This window comes from Poecilia reticulata, chromosome 5, assembly GCF_904066995.2.
Source record: "Poecilia reticulata chromosome 5, P_reticulata-male-v2, whole genome shotgun sequence".
Classification (NCBI taxonomy): domain Eukaryota; kingdom Metazoa; phylum Chordata; class Actinopteri; order Cyprinodontiformes; family Poeciliidae; genus Poecilia; species Poecilia reticulata.
The window spans coordinates 33,330,295-33,348,144 of record NC_088834.1 but is presented as its reverse complement, the minus strand read 5'-3'; the positions used below and the strand labels follow the sequence as shown (position 1 = coordinate 33,348,144).

Here is a 17,850-nt window from a genome sequence, read left to right as displayed (position 1 = left end):
CTTTGGGGAACGCCTGATTAAAAAGCGCATCAAAAACTGGCTGAAGTGGTGCGTTCAACAAGCCTACAGTTCATACAGAATAGAGAAAACTATATTATATGTGCTAATCTATTGTTTAAATGTAGAAGTACAGTTCTCCATGTTAAAAACAAGAAAGTAATGAGTTAATTGTACTGTAACAAGTGCAGTGTGCTGCACAACTAATTGCATATGCGGCTTTGCCTTGCTCTGTTCAAGCTGCAGGGATGGGATCCTTTCAATCAGTCATCCCAGAAGATCTGCACGTGACTCATCCTGCATTAAAATATGTTTTAATAATGTATGCTTTGAAACTCAGTGTTGTCAGAAGTATTAAGGGATTTTTAATCAGTAACAGAGTGTATGAAGGACAGGACTGTAGAGGTGCAGTCTTATGTCACATCCATGGTGGATGAGGGTATTTTAACACCCACACTTTTCCTAGTGAAACGATGAAACACTCTCACTTTTCTTCCATTGTCTTTTGTCAGATTTGGCTCCATTTTGCTCTGTCTACTGTAGAACACGTGGTGTGCCATCAGTTATCGTAGCCTTTGCTTTCTTAGAATTATCTAGATCTCTAAACTTGATGGGGTTTTTTTTTCCCTTCAAGGACAAATGGTACAGGAGAAGGCAGATCTCCCATGTGCTCCCCGAGTTCTCGCTAAGCAGCACATCCCCTTTTCAGTGCCAGCTGTTCCCTCGGATACACCAGACCACGCTGAAATTCTCCTAATATAATTCCCGGGGCTCGGGAGAATAGTGCAAAACCCCCCCTCAAAAAACATGTGTGCCAACGAGGAGAGCGTTGAATTTTTCATAAGTGGGGCTCCGGGCTCGCCGAGTTTAGTGGGCAGCGCTCTCATTCATGAGCAGATGTTCAGCGCAGTTACACTCCACAGTTAATGTGAACTTGCTGGCCTCTCCGCCATTGGCTACAAGGACGTTGGCAGCAATCTGACATCTGAGAATTCCTCCCCAGTAAAAGACGCAGGTCGGGGAAAGCAATTGCTCCGGCCTTTTTTAGCCACTTCTTTGTAGTCCAGGAGCTGGATCCTGGATAAGTGGGGGTGGTGGGAGGGGTTGAGTGCTGACAGCCCATCCGTCTTCAGGTCGACAGTGATGAAATGCCCGCTATTGTTTGCTTTGGGAATAGTGATGAAATTCTCGCAAAATAAGATAATTTCCACAAGTTTTACACTCACTTTTCTTAACAACCACTCAGCAGGTGAGGTTTCAAAGCACCCAAAGGCTGAAACATCACTCATTGGATTGAAACAAACCTTTTATGGGGAGGAATTATTACCCTTGAAACAGGAAATTCATAGAAACAAGGAACCTGTGAGGGGAGGAGGGGGGTATTAGCAGTTTGGCCCTGAGCTGAAACCAGCTGGTGCTGTGGTCAGCCTCCCCTGCCTGGCGCCTCAGACATCTGCATGGTCAAACTGGCCTGCCGCTGGTTTTGATGTGGCCCCGCAGATCTTTAATCGTTTCCTCCTGACAGAGAGAAGTGAGGGCCGCACAGCTCCGGAGAGCAGTGTACATGACACCAAGACTTGGGCCAGTCAATCCTGATTTTTCTGTGTGAAAGTCATCATGGAAAAGTTGCACACGTGGGACTTTAAAGCAAGCAAACGACAAGTTCTTGTTTCCTCCACACATCTCATTTTCACTTTCTAATTGGTCGTTTTCAGGTTGGCTTTTACAAGAGCAAAACTAATTAGTGTTTCTAAATTCAGCAGAAAAAAAGAAAAAAGAGCACCAGCTTGCATGATTGTTCTGGTTTCCTCTGTGGTGTCAGGCACTCAACAAGAAAATAAGACTAATCATTTTCTAAATTGCTCGTATATTTAAAGCCGGGAGCCGAGTGGAACTGCCATTCCTCCTGGCATTTTGTTTGGCAGGAATTGAGGAGGCAGTGGTTGCCCTTTCCCGCCTGTGTACTCTCTTTGTAACTCATGGGAAGTTTAGACTTGGGAGGCCTGTGGGGGAAAAAAGGAAAAAAAAACCAACAACAAAAAAAATACAATGCGTTGTGTTTTAGGTGGGGTTATTTCTGCTTTTATTAGGAATGTCCTGCTGACAGGAGCAAACCCGGCCGAGTTTACAGTAGCTGTGACATTGCTGTTACCTTTATTCAAAACGCTCCAGCTGCAGCAAGCCCTCAGGAAGCCCCGGTGAAGGCAGGACCACAGAGGCAGGCCAGAGATAGGCGGGGGCGTCAAGCACTGTTTGAATTGGCAGACGTTGCCCCCCCTCGGGGAACTTTTTCCTAGCTTTGCAGAAAAGCTGGTGGCGTCGGCTGTGGCGGAGATTTAGGGGCAGAATGGGCTTTTTCCACCTCTCCTCCCCTTTCAGGAAACACATCTTGCCGTTTATCCCCTGTGTATTTTCACACAAAGGGACTGAATGACAAAGGTCAACTGTAAAAGGCTGTGCACTAACATTTGATAACTGTAATGGGGCAAATTATTATTCTAATTAGTTAGTTAAAAATGTCTTTAATCTCATTAGCTGACATTTATGTAAAATATTTGTAAGCATAAACACCCTGAGTTGAGAGTCTTACATAAGAGTGAAAATGTAAAGTATTTGGATCTAACATAGTAACACTAAATAACAGTAATAATTCACACTGGAGATGCATGGTCCCCAATTTTGCTGCAGATTTTTTTCTAAAGTTTTGTCCAAAATTAACTGATTCCAGGTTCTCTTTTAGAAATATAAATGACTACAAAATACTTTTTTTAACTGTATGGATAAATGGAACATTTCTGTCACTCATCATTGGTTATTGAAATTATGACCAGGCCTCATAATCCGGGATTATTTCCTTCAAAGTTAAGGGAATAATCCTTAACCTGCTGATTTTTTTTTTTCTTTTGGGTGGGCGGTAGTATTAAATCTAAGGCATTTTTTGCAATATTGCAAGTAGTTTTCAATGGAATGAGTGTTGAACACTAAATTAACCCCTTTTCCGCTACTTATAATGTAAAACGGATGTCAGGGGAAGGTTGGCTAAAAGTCTCTGCAAACCCCACACATCCTGGACACAAACCATTTAAGCACACAGTATGACACCATAAATATTTGCATTAATTCACCCTTGTCTTCTGCTTTTGCTAAAACACTAGATATATAAATATTTACAAGAAATACTTTCCATTTTTAATATATTTATATTTTAAATATCTGTAAAAGCAAATGCCAATTCCTTGTTAGTTTGCTTAAACTTGGTGAATAAAGCGGATCCTGATCCTAACAGGGTTACCTTAATACACGGTCTATAAAGAAAAACACTTCTTATTTTTTGCATTATTTTTTGTTTATTTTTCTGTATGCTGGAAATGTTGCTTTTTTTTCTTTTTAAGCCAGCTGACCTGTAGTTCATAACAACAGGTGGGGATGTGCTCCCTTTCTGCCCATCTTCTTTCATTCAAAAAGCCTTTAAACCAGAGCATAACAATTTTTTTCCCTCGATTCTAACATAGATGTAATCTGTTTTTTTATTTCCCTCAACAGATTTAGAAGCCAGTGATCAAGAAAAGCTTGATCTAAGGTTAAGGAGGAGCTGGGGTTTAAAATCAGTTAGAGCAATTATCAATTTCAAGGGGGCTTGGTTCCAGGTGTTGGAGGAGTGCGTTATTTTTTAAATAGTCTTGTTTTATATATATATATATAATATATATATATATATATATATATATATATATATATATATATATATATATATATATATCCAAATATTTAAAAGGCAGCTAGGGAGTGAATCTTGATTTCAGAGTGACCTGTTTAGTTTTTCTCCTCAGCTTTAACTTAACTCAAGTATGCTATAGGAAAAAAAAAAGACACCAGAGGTGATACGGTAGGCATTTCTGATTGTGGAAAAAAGTATGTGTGTTTTTTTTTTTTTTACACTTTTGTGAAACTAATTTCCACCTTTTTTTCTCTTTTTCTATCCCTTCCCCCACACCTTCCATCCCTGCCCCATATCCTGCCCTTTGCTCACTTTTGATCTCCTCTCCACTTCTCCATATTCTCGACCAGCGAGGAGACTCCAGGAGTGACATCCCGTGGAGCCTGACAACAAAGTAAGTACCCAAAGTGGAGATGCTGCTCACATCTTTTGAAAAAGAAGTCTACTTTATATTGAAAACCATCATGGTTTTTAATCGCCACAAGACCGTAGCAAGCTGCTGTAGTAACAGACAGCAGCTGTTTGCTGACATCAGCTATGACTGCTGGAGTCCTGCAGACAGTGACGCAGGCCGGTCAGCTGGGAGTTAAAGGTTAACCATGAACCTGACAGGCGCAAAAAATTGCAGTGTTGCTCGCTCATGTCTGCATCGCTCTATTAGCTAAAAAATGGAAATAAAATCAGATTTTTGAAAACAATGCTTTTTACTTGAATTTATGTTAGATTTTTTTATTTCTGTTTTGTTATATATCAAAACCTTTTGAGTTACTTAGCGTTCAAAGATCATTGTAGTATTAGTCAATAAAAAATGCTGTAATTTATTCTGCTTTGGGCTCTAGATCACCTTAGATCAGTTTTTTGAATCTTTTTTGGATGCCAAACACAGATTTCAAACTTATTTTTAGGACTTCTGTTGTTCTAACAAATAAATTATTGAACAGTGTTCTTGCCTCTTTTGTAAATCTGAAGTAAACCTCACCATGTTTGTTTCATGGTTTGTGAAAAATGTAGCTTATAAAACCCAACAAGGTAGATGTCTTTTACAGACCCTGATAGATTGTTTGCTTAAACTTTTATGGATTTTGTTTTGGATATCAAACAAAAGGAGTTGAATACATATGCGCTCCAAATTTCAGATTTTTTAAAATTTGTAAAAGAAAATGTGGAAGTTATGGTCACCTCTGTGAAATACGGTGGTGGCAGCAGCATGATGCAAGGGTGCTTTTCTTCAGCAGAGAACATAAAAAAGCTCTGCTGAAGAATCTAATGGAAAGATGGAAAATCTTCACTTCACGATTATGCACCACTTTGTGTTGGTCTATGTTGGTCTCAATGAAACATATTCAGGGTTAAAAATAACATTCAAAAAGTTCAGCATTTAAAATTCTTTTTGCAAGGCTCAGTATGAGAGTTCACAGACAAAAAGCTTTCGATTAGCATCCAACTGATTTATTTTCACCCGCATTATTTACAACGGTTAAACGTTGTATGTGAAAAATAAAGCCGGAATACTTTCTCACATTCTCCCTTCACAATCAATGGAAAACTCATTCTTCTTTCATATAACCGTCTTCATGTTAGCTGTTTTGCACAGCGCCAACAGTCACCGTACACCGACACAAACCTGTATTTTTTAAAATAAAGCCCAGCTGCTGAATGATCAAATAGTCTCTAATTAAAGCCCGAGTGTACACTCTTGTAAAATTCTCTTTGGAATGCTAACAACCTGTGATATTTCCAACGATTGAACATTACAGCGCAGGTTTCAGAGAAGGGCGGGGGAACAGATACAGAGAAAGAGAGGAAGGAGGGGCAGCGTTCATGTGGCAAGCTTACATGCTGTTCACATCTATGTCAGATTGAGGCTAATGAAGGACAGACTGATCCTTGGATTAGAGCCCTAAGCAAATGATCCCTCTTTGAATAAATTAGAAGCACCGAGCCCTCCCCTCCACCTCATGCTGCGCCATAAAAGTGTTGACTCGTGGTTGGACGAGCCCCCAATTGTCACAGTGTTTAATACTATGTCCGAGCCTTTCTTCTTTCTGTTCTTCTACGTCATGTATGTTTTGAGAAGCTGTGATCATTTCCAGGTCGATACATCTTCAGGAACAAAGTTTGATAGCAAGTGGAAAGTATTGAGTGTTGAGTCATTTGACAATGTAAATGCACCCTCTGAAAAAAAAATTTCCCCCACCCTCTGAAGAAGGATGGCATTTACATATAGCACTTTTTTTCCTTTTTGATCAAAACAGTATGGTAATCAAAAAATATTTAAATATCATTTGTGAATTCTAGTTGGAAATAAGCAAAACAAAAAACTCCCTCTGAACTTTTTCCAAGAAATTTACAGTTAAAGCTGCTCAGCGCATAGAAATGAATCCTGAACTCGTAATTACATGGCACTTTTGATTATTTATTGCCCAGACAAGGACACAGAGATGTAACCTCCTAACTTACCGCTCCATTCCCACTAATAAATTCCTTTCTGCTTCTTTAGTTGTGGCCCTACTTTCACCGGCTGAAATACTGTCATTTGATTTTTGCTGATATAGTGTGTGTACTTCATAGGTGGATGGACTGGATGTTTCCAATTAGCCTTGGTCGTTGCCAGTGTTTTTAAGCTGACTGAAGAAATCTTGCTTAGTCTATAGCCTTAATTTTTGTAGGTTTTAAGAATTTTTTTTGTATTTTTCATTGTACTTAAGTACATAAAGAGCACACTGTGATTAATGTTGATGCAGATTTGATTTACAGCAGTAGCAAATCAGAGAGAAGTAATTGATCTTCTGTAGGTAATGTAAAGGAAAAGAGAAACCTTTCAGTGGAACCTAGATTCATACTGTTTTCTGCTTTTCTTTTTTCTACTTTCAGCCCTTTATGTGTTTTAAGACACAGCAGATAAGACCATAATTGGAAGAAGAAAAACAGAAATTCTTGTTTTTATGAAATGTGAGGAGAGACTTGCTGTTTTCACCAGTTATGTATTTTATCTCTCAAAGACAACCTAGATAAGAAAAACTATGTTGATACTTCGCGATACTTTTGTAATTCCTTCAATTTTGGTAGAATTATCTTAACACATAGTGCCATTTTATAGCATAATCAAGTAACCATGTATAGTGTAAGTAACTGTGTATATATATATATAGGGCCATGTCTTAGGTACCAAAACATGGCCCTAAACACCACTTGGTAATAACGAACATATATATATATATATATGTTCGTTATTACCAAGTGCTGTGTGTATTAATAACATTTACCGTATTATTCGTCCTATAAGCTGCTACTTTTTCCCCACGCTTTGAACTGTGCGGCTTATAACCCAAAATGCAATAAAATGGTCATTTACAGTTGTTAACTCCACATGGCAGCAATATTTGACATGGGAAATTATATTTTTGTTCAGTATGTTTTTCAATATATAAATTTTAACAAATATATCAAGACAACATCCAACTCTTTATATTGTAACATCACAGCTGTTTGAAAAATGTCTTCAAAAATAAAACTCTTCAGAGCAACTAACGGTGTTTTGTCTTATTGCACAAATTAAAATCCAGCTCTTCATATTTGTCATTACCTGGCGTAGATGATGCGGTCGCCTCTCTTGGATTGTAAATGTCACTGGTGCCGTCACTAAATGTATTAAACATTTGTTTGTCCATGTTGCTGTCTTCAGATGAAGAGTTGCTGACAGATGCAGACGTTCTAATTGAGGCTAAGGCAGGAGTTGTAGGTCTGAGGCTGTAGAAAATTGTGCACTCTTTATTTAGCCTTAAGAAAAATATTGTGCTTAAGCAGGTGCTTTCTCAAACTAGATGTGTTTCGTCCGCTGACCTAGTAATTCGCATCGCAAATATTGCAAAGAGCATAATTTGCATCGCATTTTGAAAAGTGGAGCCATACCTTCAAGCTTTTTCTATCGGCCATGGCTACTTTGTTTACTGAACGAGCAGATGCTGATATCATTACGCTCTTGCATGTGCTATGCTGTGTTCAGGACAAGCATGAAAAATCCCCCATTCTTCCTCCATACTGTCACCATGATGCATTTAGGTACCAAAACATGGTACCGTTTGATTTTATGTGAATAGGTACTCTGTAGTACTGACAGAATTCGGCCGGTTGTGAATTCTGAACTCATCCTGATAATATATATCTGCTGGGTGCCATTCTTGCTTTCTGGTCTAAGCTTTTTCTGAAGTAAAATTTTGTCCACAGAGACATCAGTTTTCATTTTATTTGTTGTTTCTGTTGATTTGTTTACATATTTTGGATATTTAAAATATCTTCCAATTCCAGAGTTAAATGTTCATTAGAATTTAAAGTTTATTGATCTTTGAGGATGTTATTGCATTATTTTGCTATTACCATTATATTTCTTCAAAATAGTCTCAAAACAACAATATTATCATTATTGCAATTACTTATGTTGACAATTTATTGTGCAGCAGAATTTGTTATTGTGACATGCCTAGTCGCATGCTCTACCCTCTGTGCCACTGCTGCAACCCGGTCAGGTTTGTTTAAAGATTGGTGATCCTACTGTCTTTGTAATAAAAAAAAATCTGAATTGGCATGTCAGGCCTTAACCCTTCCATGCATCGCGGTCACTACAGTGGACAACTATATAAAAACCATTTTCTTGTGTTTCTTGTGGATTTTTATGTTATAAATGCATACAGACCACTAAAGTGGACACTAGTGCATCAGGCAATACACTGCTAACTACTGTCCATCCATTGCAAGTGCAAGAATTCTTTTGTTAAATCCAATTTGGTGGACAGATGGAAGCATATCAGACTAACTCGGGAATATCCAGTCCTCCCTCCTACTGTGGAAAACTCTTGCAGGTAAAAAAAAAATATTGTGACATCAAGAAACCCCTAAAGACTAATACTATTGATGTATTTTCTAAATAACAATTTTAAATTTGGAGAAAATTACTGCTGATCACCTGTTCACTAAAGTGAACGTCATGTATCAGTGACAATATTTTGACAGGTATTGATATCAATACTCTGACTATAGATCTACAATATGCAACATTTCAAGCAAATATTTTGACTGTAAATAAACTGACATATTTTAGTTCTTAACTTGATGTCTATTGTTACCATTAAGAAGTAAAGTGTTTATACGTTACTGGCCAATGGTAACAGTATCTACAGTGGAGATGAGGATGATGAAGAACCTTTGATCACTGAGATAGATCAAGATGTTGAGGGACATGAAATAACTGGTGATACAAAACCTACAGATTACAAACGTGTATGCATTCCAAAAAAGAAAATAAATTCTGCCCGTAACAGATCAGAAATTTCCATTTCCAGTAATAAATATGGAATCATGTCATACTTCAGATAACCAAGGTCAAGAATGCTCATTAGAGCCAGATTTTCACCTTGTCATCATACCAAGTGTTTCTTCACTTTCTGGAGAAGGTGAATCTTTTATATTTCAAGGCCTCTGAAGTTTGTGTGCTAATAAATGAACTAGACAAGCTCTAGAGCACCAGTGCCATTCCATCACCGTTAAAATGCAGACTGGTGTCTATGGCAGTGGTGTCCAAAGTTGGTCCTTAAGTTCCAGCATCCTGCATGTTCTAGTTGTCTGCCTGGTGGCAGTAACTTCCTCCTCAGCTTTTCTCCTGAGGTCTTCTAATGAGCCACCATTTGATCCAGGTGTGTTGAACCAATGAGAGAACTGACACATAGAGAATACCGACCCTCCAGGAAGGACTGACTGGACACCATTGGTCTAAGACAGTGTTTTCCAACACTGGAATGTTAGGTCCTGCCCTGCATGTTTTAGCATTTAGCAAGCATTTCCTTGCTTCAGTCCACCTGATTTCAATCGATGACTGATTAACAGGCGTTTGCTGAACTCCAATCAGTAGAATTAGGCACATTAAACCAGGGCTGGGAAACACTGGTCTAAGACACCCTATGAGATCAGGCTGAGGTCTGGAGAACACTGGCCCTACCTTGCTGCAACCAAAAATATCAACATGCAATGATCCAGCCTACAGACAAAACTAAATCCATCTGCATCCAATATGTTGTTTGCAACCTTGGTGCTTTGCGCGTTTTCATACAATATGGCCTTGATTTTTATAAGTCTGAAACTGAAGAGACAGTACTGCTATGTTACAGAAAACAACAGAATGGCTGAAGTGTCATATTCAATGTTAGTTTTATAAAATTAAAAATGTCCATAATAAAATCCTACTGCTTGAGAAGGACCCAGAATGAGACTAAAATGAGACCAAGCAGTTGAATGAGAGGCACTGAATTTAAGGGATCAGGTAGTAGTGAACATTAGATTAGGATGAGAGTTGAATACAATGTTATATATTTATACATTCTGCTAAATAATCCCAAAATATATTCACTTTATAATATACAGCATTTCATTAGTTGAAAAGACGTAAGCGCATGTTGTCCACCTAAGTGGACACTTCGACAAATCCTAAAAGACCACCTTATTTTAATGCCCTGAGAAAATCAAAAATACTTTGGAAAACAATCCTGACTTATTGGATCATAAATCATGCGTGAAAGAACAGAAATGGGTATCAGCCCGAAAAGGCCTGATCGATGCATCTCATCATACAATATTTCAGTACAGAGCTTTGGTCAGGAGAAGTGATGGCTCGTGGCATATGGACTACACAGATGTATACTGTACCCGCTCCACACCTCTTGACCTTCCTACCATGCCGCAGCCGGCACATAATCCTGAGCCCCCTGTTTGTAAACATGAAAGCAGCGATCAGACGCCCGTTCTCCCCATTCGCTCGCCTCACAGGCTGGCACAACACAACATGACAAGCAACAGATGTGTCACACTGGCTGAAATCAAATCAGCCGTCCAGCATGGACTCCTGTACACCATCAGACATGTTGAGGCGAAGAGTGGAGTTGGGGGTGTAGAGGCAGCGAGCACTGCTGGCAGATGAGACGAGGCAGAGCCTCTGCTGCTCCCAGCTTCCTGTCTGGGGAAAAAAGGGACATGTCTGTTTGTGGGGCCGCTTTTGACACTCCAGTCACTCTGTCATCTGGGTCGGCTCGCCACAGCTCTGATCATACGTACACATTGCATTCAAAGAGCGTCATTTCAGCCGCGTGACAGGTAGGCTCTCAATGAGACAACAGCCAGAGGGGAATGTCCTTTTCAATACAAGTGCAAGCTCAAATGCACAGTGCACCGAGACAAAATAACATCATTTGACATCATTCTGAATGCTCTCATGTTGTCTTTTTTAGTCTGTGTGGAAAGTATACTGTAATACCAGAAAAGGAAAGTTCAGGGCAGGGAGAAGCTAAAATGCAACGACCGTTCTCATTTGACATCTACGCCTCATAAACCGACCATTAAGAGAGTTCCTTTACACATTAAAAATGTTCTCTAGGGCTCCAACTGACAATCATTTTAGTAATCAATTATTCTATAGATTATTCTGATGATTAATTTTACTTAAAAAATGGGCATATTCTGCAGATATTTTGTTCAACCACTTGGAACTTTTTTATATATAATATTAGAATTATTTTGAAAGATGTGATTAAACAATTTTTTTTATCAAATTGGAAAAAAATACCATACAGCATTCATTTAGTGAAAACTGGATCATTTGAAGCAAAGGCTGGATCTTTGCTACAAATCCAGCCTACAGACTGGATCCTGTAGGCTGGAAATATATTTCTAGCATCTAACTTTTTCAAAACACATGAAAAGTTCAACCTTTTTTGCTTGACTTAACATTAACACAACTGATTATTTTCTGATTACTAATTGGACAGGAAAGGGTGCTTAATAGATGTATTTATTTTTTACAGAATTTGAACTGGGTGAAGTTAAAACCACCACTGGAGGAACATTTGGTGGGACATGTTTACAGATTTTTTTTTCAGCATAATGGCTAAAAGTATATATTTTCATGCAGTTTTGGCTTAATTACTTCCTTGAGCATGTTTGTTTTTTTCAGCAAAAGGCCTTTTTTGAGTCTGTCTGAATATCTGTATTTGTCTTGATGTTGATAATGTGCCCAATTTTAAAGGGTGGATCAATTCTGTGCTTTGTGTTCTGAGGACATGATTTATTATCTATTTTGCACTGTTTAGAATTTCCAGTTGCACTTTCTGAACCATATGAAAAGTATATTCCAGCTTGTTTTTTTTTTTTACATGTTTGACCAAGGTAGTCAACCTGCTTGTTTTTTTGTAAGTTTCTTTATTATTTATTTTACATTGGTTGCTATACTCCTAATTGCACTGACTAAGCAAATTCAAATTGTGTTGGTTTTCTATGTTTGACCATACTTGTGAAATTTTTTGTGTATTTGTTGCTGTACTGGTGTAGAGTTCTCAAATACATTTGTAAGTCAGTACATTTATGTCTTTCTTTAAAAAAAATAAATGTTTATGTTAATTCAGCACTATTTCTGTGTCGGCTGATACTAAATCTGTATCGCCATCGGAAGTATGTGTCAATTCCAAAATTAGTGGACAGTTATTCCAATAATTGATTCATCACAATTTATCCAAATAATTGTTTCAACCCTAATCTGCTTTTGTTAACCGCCACATCATAAACAAATAGTGTGGCTGCAGGGGGAGAGAAACAAGAATCCACCATCAGGACAAGTGAATGAATGAAGGCAGAGCAGCAGCTGCTTGACTACTGCAGGACATCACTGTACATCTGTTTATCTCTCTGCCAGCCACACGAGTGTTTATACCCACAGGTATAATTGAGCTATTTTCCTGAGGGCAGCCTCACTAAGTTATGTTCCAACTTTCCATTAAAGCGTGTGGAGGTGGGGAGGGACGTTTGACTGATAGTAATCACGCCCAGCAACACTGCTATGTAAATACAGCTTATCAGCTTTACCAATTTGGTTAAGTGACACCAGCGTGGGTGATTCACACATCCAACTCGGGCAGCTGTGACACAAGGCCATACACGCCTTTGTCATTTATTAAACCACCGGGAACTCGTGTTCTTAACAACCAAGTACTCAGGAAGACACATAATTGCGAAAAACATTGTTGAAACAATATCAAGCTGGGAAAATGCAAATAGAAAGTTTTCAACCTGCCGGGCGGGTAAGCTTAACTGTATGCATTCAGCAGCACTGTATGGAAATTGAAATGAGAATATCTAGATCTAAAGCGCAGCGTTTAAATATTCAAATGTTAACACCAAACAATATAGTGCATTATGGCTTTTAGTATTTGCATACAACTCTGTTTGCTGCTGCTTAGCTGGGGATGATACAAGGAAGGAAGAAAGAGAGAGAGAGACTGTGCAGGTTGTGGAGCACACAAACAAAGCTTTTGTCTTTTTTTGTGTGCTAACTGTCCTGTTCAGTTTACACACTTATAGATATTAGAACACCAGAGCAATTAAAGAGGAAACGCACTTTCTGTCGCACATCTGTTGGTGGTGTTTCTTTTTTTTTTAATTAACGGTACAGAGGGGTTTGAGTGTTGTCACTGTCTTTTCTATTTAAAAATTACTTTTAAAAACAAGCAACCATTCGTTAATAGAAACGTGCGAAGAATTTAGTCATCATCAGAACAGACTAGGTTCCAATTGCAGTTTTCTGGCTGATTGCTGATTACCAATCTTTAAAAAAACCTGACTTGCCAATTCCGATTTTGGCCGATGCCAACTTTTTTGTCTGAAATGTTGCTAAATAGCAAGAAAGTTGTTGAGTTTACATCAGTGGGGTGACTATTGATAACCACAAACATGCAGACATGACCTGGTGGGCCAGTCTATCAGTCAAACCTCTCTCATGGGAGAGCAGAAGAGGACAGTGGTAGATTTTAAGACCTTTGCTGAGGTAAACAAGATCGGGAGATAAGATTGGCTTAACATGTCAGCTGCTCACCGATCTGCAAAAAATTAAGGAAATCGGTACCGACAAAAAGGCTGGCCGATAAGTTGAAGCACCTCTAGAAAAGACCACATTATAAAATGACGCAGATTAGTCAGTTATCTGGAGCGGCAGTGACACATTTAAAAATCTTTGCTTCAAGGAACTATATTGAGTGTATTTAAATGTTTGGATCCATGTGTTTCGATCTTATTAAATAATCCAATAAAATGGCTTATTTCCTTTTAAATAGGTCACAACAGTGGGATATAATGTGCAAAATGAAACCTAGGCATACTGTACATTCAAACTGGAAGACTATTCACTTCACCTGCTCAGCCAGTCACGCCATCATTCGCCTTAATCACAACCTATCGGGGCCATCTCCTCCAATCATAAAGCATCGCACCCTTAATAAGGTCTAGCATCCCGTCTTCACCCGCTTTCTTGACCGAGCTATGACCATTCCTTGTCTGCTGCCATGTCCGATTTGGATTCCGACGACTTTGTCGTGGAGGATCGTGGTCTCTTTCTTTCTCCCCACCTCACAGGAGCGCTCGTTTGGCCATCTGTCCCAATCAACCCTCTCCCTCTTCTGTACTCTGATTGGCAGGGATTTCTCCTAGACTCCATTTTAAAATCCTTCAAGGTCTTTACGTTGATTTGACCTCCCTTCCAAAAGTCTATAGATCTTTTGCTAAAGATCTTTCTATCAGAGTTCGTAGCCGCTTTTAGCATTTATAGGGACGTCATCTGCTCTGTGTTTCCGGATTTATCTCTAATTGCAGACCTTCATCTTAAGTACAAGTACTCCCCCCTATCTGCATTAAATGGTTCGTTCCTGCTTGGAGCATTTCACCGTGACGCTGTTCAGCTGCAGTCAGTGGAAGACACGAACGATTGTGGCAGTTACTATGCTGCTAAGAAAAGTTATAAAATTAGGTTTTCAAAAAAAAGAGAGGGAGAGAAAAAAGAGAGGGAGAGAAAGAAAAAGGCAAGAGTGTTAATTTATAACCCAGAGATGTGAATAAACTGTGTGAGATTAACCAAAGAAAGTAAGGCTATGCAAGCCTTTAAAATTGTGATGCTTTTTATGGGTCAAATAGACTCAAAAAATTGTAACAGCAGCTGTTTGGGGGGGACAAACAAATTTTTTGTCAGGGGGCCCAAGATTCCTGGCGGCGCCCCGGAGTACAGCTGTTTTTTATCATTACCACAGGGCTGTCGCTTCCACAGCAGCTTTGGTCCTATCTCAATCCAGTATTTGCTTAGATTGATCTGTTCTTGATACCGAAATTCTTGTTATGCACACCCTAGTTGTTTCCTGTTCATCTCTCAGCTTTCAAAGTTTGCTCTTCCCCTCCATGCCACTGCTTCCTACCCTTCCTGTCCGACATTGATTTCTGGCCCCTTCTATCCATAAACTCATGGATCACCATGTATGAGAGTGCAAGTCTTTAATAACACTGCTATTTGTAATAATTTTAATGAAAGCACCTGTTCATTTCCATTTTGTAATTGTCTCCATATCTTGGGATGTGCAAGAAAGCGCATCCCAAGTCAATCTGTCCACGCTGTCCGTCCAAGGGCCATCCTGGACCTAGCACCTGATTTTCCATTTCCTGGCAAACCCCTATTATGATCCTGGAATTAACTTTTCTCCTCAGGCACCATCTGGATCATTCCTTTATCAAGTTCCTACTTACTGGGCTGTCTCAGGGTTTCCATATCAGGGTTTCCTCTCCCTGTTTCACCCTTGTCTGCCCCAATCTCCAGTCTTTGCTCTGTGAGCCAGAGGTTGTGACCCGGTTACTTCAGCTGGAAGTTCCCCAGCGTTATATGATTGGTCCTTGTAAGTCTTTTCCCTTCTTCCTCTTCCATGTTAGCCCATCAGGCATCGCTACTCACAAGTATAGCTACTCATCGCTACTCACTCTGGAAAGAAATGCCTCATCCTCGATTTATCAGCCCCTCAGTCTGGCCTGTAGCCAAGCATTAACTCTCTCATTCCCACACCCTCATTCTTTTTGGATTATGCTTCCATCAATCAAGCCATTTCCTTCATCATTTTTGAGGGTCGAGGTGCTTGGCTCAAAAAGGCCGATTTTACTGATACCTTTAAGGTCATGCCTGTGCACCCTTCTCAGTGGCACCTGCTGGGAGTAAAATGGGATAACCATTTTTACTTGACAGTCAGGCTCACCTTCGGGTGAAGGAGTAGCCCTTGCCTCTTCAACAAACTCTCCGAAGTACCCTGTTGGATTTTGCTCAACGTCTCAACCTCGCCTCAGTCCTGCACCTGCTTGTCAACTTCCTTGTCATTGCCTTTTACTTCCCCCGGCCCTTCTTTAGGTATTCTCCAGAAATTGTTTCACTGTTCCCTGGTCCGAGGAGAAAACCATCGGCCCAGTCAAACGGCCCTAGTTTCTCGGCATCACTCTAGACTCCAAGTCCATAGTAACCCGGGGGACAAACTGTCCCTCATTCGCAAAATCTTTCATTCTCATATCTCTTCTTTTGTTCTTTCCAAATGTCAACTCCTGTCCCTTTTAGGCCACCTCAACATTGCCATGCGCAACATTTCCCAGGGCCACTTTTTCATCTCCCACTTACTTGACCTTGCCAACTCTTTCCCTTTCCTGCTCGACCCAGTTACCCTGGACAAAGGGTGCTGTTCCGATCTTGCCTTCTGGTCTAAGCTCCTCAATGACTTTAATGGTATCTCTTTTTTTATGATGACATTGTTCGCTCAGCTGATTCCATTCAGTTTTACACAGATGCTGCCCCATCCTCAGCTTTTGGTTGTTGTTTTTTTTAGGGATGATGGTTTGCCAAAGTTGTCCTCCTTTCTTTCCTTTCTTTCTGTTGAGTCATCCGCTTTTTACAAATTCATCTCCATCACTGTAGCTTGCTGCCTGTGGGATCAGCTCTGAAAACGTAAGTGCTTTGCCGCGCTATGCGACATCGCAGTCATTGAAGCCATTAACTAAGGCCAATCTTCATCCAAGTCAATTATGCCTTTTCTTCATTGCGTTACTTTATCAGTCACTCACAATTTTATCATTACAGCTCATTATGTCCCCTGTTACTCTACCACCATTGCCGATTATTTGTTTTGTTCTAAATTCCAGGTGTTTTGCTGCCTGTGTCCATCAGCAGACATTCATCTTATTCCCATTCCTCTATTCAAGGGTTGGGTCATCAACATCAATAATCTTCATACACAGTACCTCATTTTCTCTGATTGTGGTTTCCAGTGCCACATCTTCCTCTTGGGTCAGAGTGCCAAAGACTTGTCAATTAAGACCTTCTAATACCCACTCTGTCTCTTTCTGTGAGTCTCTCCAGGTTGAAATAGAGCCTAGATGTAAATTCAGACTGGAAGACTATATTCATCTCATCTGCTCAGCCAACAAAGTCATCATGAGCCTCAGTCGATTAGCGTAGATGATCATCTACGCTAATCGATGATTAGCGTAGATGATCATCGATTATCTACGCTCGGCCCAGGGTTGAAGCTCAGGGTTGAAGCCCAGGGTTGAAGCTCAGGGTTGAAGCCCAGGGTTGAAGCTCGGCCCAGGGTTGAAGCTGGGCCGAGCTTCAACCCTCCTCCACGCCTCCTCTTCCTTCAGCTTGTGACTTCTTTAATATCCATTCAGTTTCCAGCATCCTCTCCACCACCAGTGTACGGGCCCCCGACATCTCTAATCTTCATACACAGCGGCTCATTCTCTCTGACAGTGGTTTCCAGCACCATGTCTTCCTCCTGGGTCCGAGCACAAAAGACTTCATTTGTCAATTAAAATTTCCCAATCCCCACTCTTTCTCTGTTCGAGTCTCTCCAGATTGAAATGATAGTTGCACTCTGTGATGGGTGTAATAAATTATCCTTACAGATTGTTTAGGGATGCACCGATCCGCTTTTTTCACTTCCGATGCCAATACAGATACCTGAGGTTTAGCATCGACCAATACCAATTTGATACAAAAAATACAGTGCTGAATTGACTAAACATGTTCTTTTATTTTTATTTTTAAATACAAACCTAAATGTAGTGAATTACACTTTGCACACTGCACCAGTACAGCACCCTTAAATCCACCAGTAGTTTCACAAGCTTCGTCAAACATGTCAACACAACACAACTTGATTCAGTCAGTGCAATTAGGAGTACAACCAACGTAAAATGAATAATAAACTGATAAAGATAATACGTTGACTGCTTTGGACAAACATGAAAGA

General features: G+C 39.8%; 1 protein-coding gene across 8 annotated transcripts in view; it reads left to right on the top strand.

Moving 5' to 3' along the window:
• The window catches only part of foxp1b (forkhead box P1b), a 363,905-nt gene that overhangs the window by 71,657 nt on the left and 274,398 nt on the right, over positions 1 to 17,850 (top strand). For all 8 annotated transcript variants that reach the window (XR_014087696.1, XM_081607521.1, XM_081607520.1 and 5 more), the window contains exon 3: positions 4,066 to 4,109. The gene's annotated coding sequence lies outside the window, so the exon portion shown is untranslated. The remainder of the gene's footprint in view (positions 1 to 4,065; positions 4,110 to 17,850) is intronic.